Source organism: Cydia pomonella, chromosome 12 (assembly GCF_033807575.1).
Source record: "Cydia pomonella isolate Wapato2018A chromosome 12, ilCydPomo1, whole genome shotgun sequence".
In the NCBI taxonomy this organism is placed as follows: domain Eukaryota; kingdom Metazoa; phylum Arthropoda; class Insecta; order Lepidoptera; family Tortricidae; genus Cydia; species Cydia pomonella.
Window position 1 is genome coordinate 13,612,864 of NC_084714.1, and position 10,272 is coordinate 13,623,135.

The window sequence follows — 10,272 nt, forward strand, 5'->3', positions numbered from 1 at the left end:
CGCGGAGTGTTACCAAATGTTTTACGTAGCTACTTTTTCCTGTTGTGCGAACTGAATATGTTCGTCCTGTCTTCTGGAAGAACAGAAGTTCCAGAAATCAAGATAATTAAAGAATTTGTAATGGTATCGTGGTCGAATATTTAGTATATATTTATGCTATCTTCTAAATACTAATGACCGCGAGTTTTTATATACGTGCTAACCATATTATGGTTCCTTTTCGCAAATACAGAACCGCGAATTTTGCGAACGCTCCTCGCTTTATGGTATTTTCATTAAAATGCAGTTTATAATTTTTAAGCTGTTTATTTACATTTACCGGTCAACCTGCTAATAATATTGATAGCGTTTTATAAGGAGCGCTTAATCAGACATTACGCTGCATGCGTACAGTCCAGTTCACAATTGCGTGAACATTTTGCAACTCGTTTAACACTTGCTTACATTTAGGAGCTTGCACAGAGGAAATTCAATACCTACTTAAATCGAAAAAGTTGCATAGGTATTTCTAGATTTAGCTTGTAATTGAATGAAAAAATTGAGTTGCATTGTGTTAAAGTGATGATGGTATTTTCATAATTTAATGATAAAAATAAATTAGATAAAGAATATATACGCAGTAAATTCTTGACTTTTGCTAAAAAATGCTCATGGTAGCATGTAAATACTACTACTTTTTACACGCATTTTGTTCCTTGTTGCGACAATTTCACTGTTATTACATATTTTCTGGTGATGACCGCTCAAATGTTCATATCATGCCAGGAAATTACAAGCATTTTTACAAGATTTTTCCACTCAACATATGTCCTATCATTAATTATTGAGTAGTCGGTAGTGGAAAGTTGGACGTAATAATGATGTGTGCTATCCGAAACAATCGACATTCAAGTGGACGCCATTGGCGTTTCATTCATAACCGTAATGTTCCATTTTCGACCGTCTTTGAAATGGGCATGTTCTTATTATTGTTACCATGAATTCCTACCAGGAAGAATTGGGAGAATGTTTTTCGAATGACTACAAATATTTTTTGCTATACTATCAGCAAATTGGTCACTAATTCTACTGGGTAGTGATTTTTAAAAGAAATAAAGACTTTGTTGTCATTTTTCTTGATGTCTCAATTATAGATACCTACCATTAATTCTAGATACATATAAGAACAATGTTTCCTTAATATTCATATTGGTGTATCTAAAGTCGGTAAAGATCATTCAATCAAGCATAGGTGTGCACAGTGGAGCATACCACACAACCGGGTGGTCCAAAGTACTTACTTTAGAAAGGCTTAATACAATAAATATAAGCCGACCAAATTAACTAAGCACCTTATTTGTAGACCAACACATAGGCCAGTGGCTTAATCTATTCTGGGCTCGTTGTCTCTCGAAGCAGAGGTGTCTGGCCGCCACCGTTGTCACACCATAATGCATTAGCCATGTTTTAATTCTTAATGATTCACTCATGAACGAATGGATGAATGAAAACGCGAATGATTCGAACAATTGAATTGCTGGGGATTGTGTGGAATGATTGATAAGATGTGGAGCCTATCAAATATATTTTGCCTGTTATTTTCTATTATAATGTTATCGAATAGGGGCGAATAGAAGATCCACGACTGCCTTAGCAATGCGAAACTGACATATTCGATAACGTCTGCGTAACTTAATTTCTATACATCTCGCTTGCACTAATATGGAAGTACGAACGAGGTGCATAGACATTAAGTTAAGCACACGCTAGCGAATATGTCAGTCTCAAACTAGTGGTAGCCGTACAGGTTGGCTTAAATAGTTTATTTCGATAGTTTTTTGAGTATAGGGCTTAAACGCTCCGGCGAATGAAACAGCGTTCTCTTATTATGTTGCTACGGATCTGGATATCACGTATTTAAATACTAGTTTCCCCACAGCTGAAAACAATACACATAGCCAGTGCGAACATCGCCAAATTTAATTTCTTGTCTTTTTTTTGTGGCTTAAATATAGTAGAAATGATAGGCATGGTGATAGAGAATCTTCATATTTCGATGTTCGCGGTAGCCCCCTAGTAATTAGTATAAAATTTGAATCGACAGAGATTGTCCTGATACAAATTTTGGCAGTCTACTCAGAACGATAAAGTAGGTCCTTACGAACTCCTGGTAAAATTTTATGCCTGGCTAGTAGCCGCCTAGGCTGTTGTTTGGGCAAGCTAAGATGACTAGACTCTTGGACCATAGTATCGTGAATTCCAGAATCAAATAGTATTTTATAAATCTGAATTAAAACATCTTCTTTCATAGGTAGGTACATTATTTTCAAAGATAAAATAAATTGAACATCGTTTTTCGTTGATCTTTCGTTGAACTTCGGTGATCTTCAAACATTAATTAGATTCTATTGAGATATTTATTTATTCTTACAATAAGTTTGTGTCGTAATATTTATTTAAAAAAAATTTTTTGTTCGTTCTAATAAAGTCCAAACGATGCTTGATATTCGTTACAAGCACCTACTTGGTTTTTGTTAGACAGATGACACCTATTAACCCTAATTTAGATCTTTTTAGCATTCACTAAGAGATCGTTTGCTAATAAAATTTGACTATAAAATTAATGTAGATTTAGCGAACGCGTACATGTGATAAATTAAAACAAATTTATGAGGGACTAAATCAAGCGCCCCGTCTATCTCACTTAACGATTGAACTACAATTTATTTATCTTTATACTGTATTCAGTTTTAATAAAGTGATATTACATTTGTGAAACTGGGTATGCTATTCTCAAATATGAAAATTTATTTTATTTTGAATGGGCCTCGGGCGACCTCCGTTTCTCGTCTCGGCGAATCTACCGTTTTATTTTTAATTGTTTATAAATTCCATTTGCGTATCACGGTTGAACTTCACATTGTCATCAAAAACACACTGACACTATTTACAGAAACGACTAAAATTTTCTGTTAAAGTATACAATTTATTATCACAAAGACGATCTATAAATTTAATTTACATAAGGGATTTTATTCGAGTTTTTATTTTATTATTGTAGCTTCTTATAAACGTCTCGGAGATACTATTTTAGTGTTTATTTGTAAGCGAATAAAGTTCAACAGATAACCAGTATAAAAAGCTGCCTTAAATAGTTAAAAAAGGTGTATTTTTACGTGGCGCGTGTGTCGCTTAAGTCGTTTTGTATTACTGTATTAAAATGCGCAGACGCCGCGGGGTGTCAGTGCCGGCGATCCCTGCCCATTGTATTCAGAAAACGATCTCCTTACTCTTTGACATTCGCTTCTAAAAATTATAATCTTAAATATAATTCATTTACTAATTTTGTGCCCGATATATAAATTATGTTACTTACCTAATAAAATGAGCATTTTATACTCGACTTTTAAGAGTAGGCTTTTGATAGTGTAGGATTATTCGTTAAACACAAAAATATAACGTGCAAAAAGGATGACACTTTTGTACATATTAAATTAAGTTTGTGACAGTTTAATATATTTGGAATCGTTAGTACAAACAAGAGCTTGTAAAGTTAGATTTTTTTTTATACCACGACGGTGGCAAACAAGCATACGGCCCGCCTGATGGTAAGCAGTCACCGCAGCCTATGGACGCCTGCAACTCCAGAGGTGTTACATGGGCGTAAACAGATTATTAGATAAACTAATAAGTAAGTATTTTATTTACGATTTAACGCAGACTCGTAGGTTTTCTAAGCATGAGAATAAGTAGATTAAGGCACACTCATAGAAATTAGCATGAGCTGGTTTAGTCTTTTACCAAATAGAAAACATAACAAAAGAACTCATCGTCCTCTGATTCTCCTCATTTATGTGAAAAACGCGATGGACAGGAGTAGATAAAAACAAATCATTCTGACTAAATGTAGATAGCAAAAATAACTACTAGAGAGGGACAGATAGTGAAATCAAATGAAACTTAATCATAATCACAGATACGATCAAAAGTCTACAGTTAAATAACATACAGAGGGACAACAATAACATTCCCGTGCGTTCGATTAATGACATTAGAGTGTTCGTAGAGTGACACACCTACACCTACTTAGTTGACATTATGTAAATACGGCCCCACTTTACATTGTTGTACTCATTATACTGTGGAAGATTCGTTAGGTGAAGAAACACATGTTGTTTTATCCGATCAACTATCTTGGTACGGGTGAGAGAAAGTACGGGACGTGCTTGCTTGCTTGCTATTACCAACTTCAATAGCAAGTATGTAGTTCAATACTTGCTTTTGAAGTTAGTAAATAGAAATATGTGGCAGCTTAAGCTGCGTAGTCATGCAAATTTACAAGACTGCCCTAAAAAGGAGTTATATTAGGGTTCAAGTTTGTAAGTATGTGAGTGATGTATGTGAGTTTCTTTATTCCACCAAAACTTCCGAATTTAACCCTTACGTCGTCTCAAGTGACAAGATATATGACGTCATGTTAAAAATATTATGGCAGAGTTCTCCATATTGCTAGACGTAAAAAACTTGCTTTAACCATTCGAACGCTTTATGTTATAAATAATTTATTTATAACACCAAGTTTACATGTCAGGCTTAGACCTAAGGTATTGCATAATATACAATAGGTACAGGTACATAAGTGTATAACAATCATAGTTAATACAAAGTTATTATCTAAACTCATTGAGACAAACGTTCGTATAACTCATCTAATGAATAAAACTTGTGGCCACCTATGCATCTTTTTAATTGTGTCCGGAAGCATGTTATACATAGACGAGCCCGTCACATACACCGACCTCTCCAATTTGCGTAGGTCGTGTTTAGGTGTGACGAGCTGATGGGCGAGCTTATTGCTGCGCATGGCGCGGTATGGGTTCACACGTCGCTGCCGGAACGCATCTAAGTTCTTGTGTGTAAAGAGAGCTATCTGTTAGATGAGTTCGCAGGGAAGGGGCATAATATTTAGTTACTTAAATAGCTCTCTGCCCAAGGCATCGTCGGATGCGGCGAAAACGGCACATACCGTCTTCTTCTACATTCTGAAGGCTCGCCCGGCGTCTGCAGTTCGTGCCCACAGCTCGACGCCGTAGGTAAGGAGGCTGTGAACGGTCGCAAAATAACACGATATCACTACGCTGCGAGATGCCGTGCTAGCCTGGTGACGGAACGCAAAGAGTGCACGCCATAGCTTGGAGCAGAGCTCATCGATGTGATAGCCCCACGTGAGGGCACTATCGATATGAAAGACCAGCAGCTTCGTCGTTTGAACAATATGCAGGGCGGTATGATCTTCGGCGGTGACAAGGTAGGATGGTGGTGACGTGCCATTTAGCTGAAATACTATTAACATAGTTTTTTCCATATTTAGGGCTAAGCAATTTAGTCGGAACCATCACTCGAGCCAGGAATAGTGTAGTTTAAGTTGTGGTTCAGAAAAAAAGTAGCAGCACATTGTGGATTTTTGATTTTATTTAGTGATAATTTTTAAATAGCGCATTTTTGTAGTAATCCGTACATACAATTCTATACAATTGTATTTAAAATAAAAGGGCGAATTGAAGTGTTCGCCTTTTATATTACACGTCTCCTAAGACTTTTTGAACAGCGTCTTTTGAGAGAATTTATGAGGTGTTTCTTATAAACATAGTTTTTTCTTTAAATTTGATATGCTACTTAATACATTATTAAATTGTTCGATATTGCACTTTTTTGATTTGAGGCAATTACATGGAATTTCCATTTTTGTGTATTTGCGATTTTTACAGAAATTTGTCTCCCATAGAAAAACCTCTGTCAGAGTTTAGATTGGAGAGACTTCCTGACTACCGAAGATGAACTCCAGCTTATTGGTATAATTAACTCGTAAGATGATATTCCTAAAAGCATACAACTAGTTGTGAAAATTGAAATTCAAGTGTGGCATTATGGAAAACAGCAGGTGAAGATTGTCAAATTCTGTTGTACAAAAAGTTACGAAGTACATTGCAATAAAAATGAGAAAACTCAAACAAACTGATATTTATCAATATAACCTTATTGTTATTATATAGTATTTTATCTACAGATTACTGAAAAAAATAAACTGCTTCATAATTAGTAAAAAAAAGATGCTAGATAATTCACTGCCACTTTTTTACTGAACCACTCCTTAGCTTCTGCTCCAGCTCATTAGACGTTGGCGCCGTGACTACAGCAGCTACGTCGTCGGCATACATATATATCTCTGCTTCGCTTATGGCACTAGGTAGATCATTGAGCAACAAGCTGAAAAGGGCAAGCATAAACACAAACATCTCTTAAACGCCAAGATCCCGGGCGCAAGGGAGCTAAACTTTATTCGAAAGTGTGAAGGTTACTTTGACAGCGTACGCCATAACACCTATAGTTGTTCTTGGCGATGTGGACATGACTAGTAACAACAACTTTATGGCGTTCAAAAGGTTAAACAGCTATCTTTTTTTTACTTTTGATGATCGTTTCATTTTTTTAAAGGAATAAAAACTCCAAAAGGGCTACTTGCCAATATACTTACAGTTTGATTATATTAACAGTTTTATAGGCACCTAGTTACAATTTTCAAACAATGTTCCTAGTTTTATAATGTACTTAGCTTAAAATATATCAACGACACTTTCGTCCGATCCATACACATCAAAGATACATCTTAGCTCGCACAATGAGATGATTACAATCCGTTATACGTATCTATAGAAAATAAAAAAAATACCAACAAGTCCGGAATGCGCTCGTGGGCGAGAGAAAACAATTGTTCCATCCTGCTCTAATTTTAAAGACACACCCGATAAGGATCTTGAATGATTTGATTAATTCGTACAATGAATAGGTGGGGTTTGTTTTTTTTGCTGACGCGTGTCGATACTAATCAATTTCTGTTGCGCTAAGTTATTAAATAGATGGTAATAATATTAAATAGTAAGTTTATGATGTTTAAAAGGTGCTTGGTGTTAAGGGTTAACAATCAATAATGGCCATATCTACTGAACTGGTGGAAAGAGGAGGGTTTTACTATAATTATATATGCGATTATATAAACATGATTATTTAAAGGCATGCCAATTAGTTAGATTATAAATAGAAATGGTATGGTATGTAGTAAATACTACTTTATCAAAATTGCATTGAATATTATATGACTTACTTCAAATTAGGTCTGGAAATACTACGTATCGGGTGCGATGTGTGAAGATGATACCTCCTCACACACCTAGGCCTAAAAAGCAACCTACTTTTGTTTTTAAACGTCAAATTGTGACACAAAGTCTTGGCATTCAACCATCAAATAGTAGTAGATTCGTAATTTGTTTTTAGATGTGTAAACCTATGAACAAAACAGATTCACTACATTTTTTTTCATCGCTAGTTTGAGAAAAGCACTATACAAATCTCGGCGAGAAACGGGGTTGTCGGTTGCGTATCCCTATCCAGCCTCGCTACGCTCGGCCGTATATATCTACTTAGCCTGCAACCCTCCGTTTCCCGAGCTCTATAGTAATGTACTATTACCGAACCGATTTTAAAAAATTATACTAAGAAAAAGAAATTAGACCCTAAGAAAAAGTCCAGGGCAATTTTTAAAAGTAAGGGCATCCCCCTCAAAGTCACAGAGATCTGACAAACCGAATCCCACGCGGGTGAAGCCGCAGGCGCAACTAGTTACAAATAAAAGCGGCCACAAACATTTTAAGTACACCAAGTATTCGCCTTCCCCGCATTGTAATAGTACCAATTGAAAACGAATCAAGCAATTATACCTGCCTTGTTGGTACTGCAAGTTCCCATAGTTTCGACCGATTAAGTGTGTAATTGTCTTGCAATTAGAGCAAATCGTGCTGGTGTAATATCTGCATGTGCTAATTGCGAGGCTTTGGCGATAATTGACGGCGAGACTGGCGTACTTGTTTGCATCTGTGTAGCTTGAAGTTTGTTGTAAACATTTGTCAAAATTTGTTCCAATAATTGTATACAGAGTATTACAGAGGTACTTACTAATTACCTATACGTGCGTAGTGTAGTTTTTCTAGTGGAAATAGGATCGCTCCTACGAACCCGCCACAGAATATTTCTAGTATTTAGTTTGCGATCTAACTGATTAAGATGTTTCGTAATAATGTATGTAATAGAAAAATGTTAAAGATGACTAAAATATGAATATTTAAACATAAACTTGTACTATATAGCTTAATAATATGTTTTTTCCGACGACTGGACAAGGGAGGTTAATGTTTTATGGGTGTATGTGTAGGTAAAGGTACCTTTGTTTATTTATTTTGTCATGCCGGCGCAGGGACATCTTATATTTTGACGAATTTTACCTCGTTATGTCGTTAGATTGGCTCTATTTTGCGTTACCATAATGTTTTAAACCCCATCCACCATTTTATACGTACAGCATGTCAATAAACACATTTGTGTATGCACATGATATCCAAAAACATCAAACTCCCTTCTCCATGAGTTGGAAAACCATAGATCTCCTTGCAAAAACATCTCTGCGCAGTTTTCTACGCCGATTCACTCCAACCGTATCAATTATGGTAATTCCTCGTTTAATTTCCTGCGCTGAATTAACAACAGAAGCCCCGTGTAATAAATCACATTTATTACTGGAACTTTTAAAAATTCTTCATTCAAAAGTTTATTAAAGACAGTTCTTTTATTTGTTTAATGGAGTTTTTAGCGCTATTACGACTAAAAAATTAAAGTTAGTCCAAAACTAAATGTAGAGGTGACTTAATGCTTTAAGTGACTTCGTGATTTTATTTTCAATTTGAAATTTTGTTATAGCCAGCCATCTACAAGTATAATGTTAAGTTATCAAAAATAATATCAGACGCCACCGGTGATCGTGGAGCTGGCAACTTCCTCGCACAAAAAAATAGTATTGCGTTTGCAATACAGCGAGGAAATGCTGCCATAGTTGTTTATTTTAAGATTTATTTACAACACAAAGCCTTCTTGAGCTTACCGTGGGACTGTGAGATTAGTCAATTATTAGATAAATAAATAAAAATATGACATTGATTATATTTTAAAAGTAAAATATATCGTCATGAAATAATGCATTCGAAAAGTGTCAAAGTCTAGTAAAGGTATAAATTATGAGGTTTTGATCACAAACATCAGTGGACTAATCAATAAGTTTACATAAAACTAACGTTAACTCTAGGTATAAACTAACGTTAACTCTAGGTATAAAACTAACTTGAATCGTGTGAACCAATCTTAGTCGCTTACGAGTACAAGTTGACTTGAGCGAAATTTGCACCTAGTTAACACTCACGCGCAACAGAATTTATTTAGCTTGAAGGATGCATATAACTTGGGTTCAGTACACCTTGTAGGAGGAAGTAACAATTATCGTTCTTATACAAAAACTCGAATAATAAACCCAGATAATTATTTATTTTCCTTTTTTATTGTGGAACGTATCACAATCTTATACATTGTATATACAGATGTCAATCACAATGAAAAAATCAACGATGATCAACTTCGTCAACGTGGGACTCGAATCCAAATTTTTGGATTGCCGGTCCAATGCGTTACCAATTGCGCCAGCTGACCATCCGTCATTGATCGCGAATTTAACCATTGCAACTGTGATAACGTCAGCGATTTCGTACAACCTTAACCAACTCTGAGGACATGCGTTAGCGCATGACTTGCCTCCCAATCACACAACAAAATTGACGAATGACGGGTGGTCAGCTGGCGCAATTGGTAACGCATTGGACCGGCAATCCAAAGATGTGGGTTTGAGTCCCACGTTGACCAGAGTTGATGATCGTCGTTGATTTTTTTCATTGCGATTGACATCTGTATATACAATTTATAAAAAACTCAGATTTTAAAGTTCCATTCTCGTCTGTTTCCTCCTGCGAAACAAAAGTTGTGTAGATAAATAACTTCCTCTAGCTTTAGCTATTCCCATTTTTACAATCTTTAGGTACCAAGCAAACTTTATCCGTATCAAAGAGAATTTGACATAGAGGTGTATTGTCAAAGAAAACTCTTTGGCCATGTAAATTTACGCTATCTTTTAACACACGATTTAAACTTTTAGAACGCTATTTGACTTTGGTCCTTATTCTTTCTCTGATATGTATTAAATTTGTTCAATATCCAAAAGTGGCGCCATCTTACCGGGCATAACCCAAAGGTAAAGGTATAGCGCCATCGCTCGAAACAATGCCGCCATACCTTTGGCCTTTGATATATTAGATGGCACCACCACTTTTTGATATTGAACAAATTTAACACATATCAGTG

General features: G+C 35.7%; 1 non-coding gene across 1 annotated transcript; it reads left to right on the forward strand.

The window, feature by feature from the left end:
- Nucleotides 1-9,705: 9,705 nt before the first annotated feature.
- Trnaa-ggc (transfer RNA alanine (anticodon GGC)) lies at nucleotides 9,706-9,777 on the forward strand. Its single transcript has one exon. It is a non-coding gene; the product is annotated as a tRNA-Ala (tRNA).
- Nucleotides 9,778-10,272: the final 495 nt, after the last annotated feature.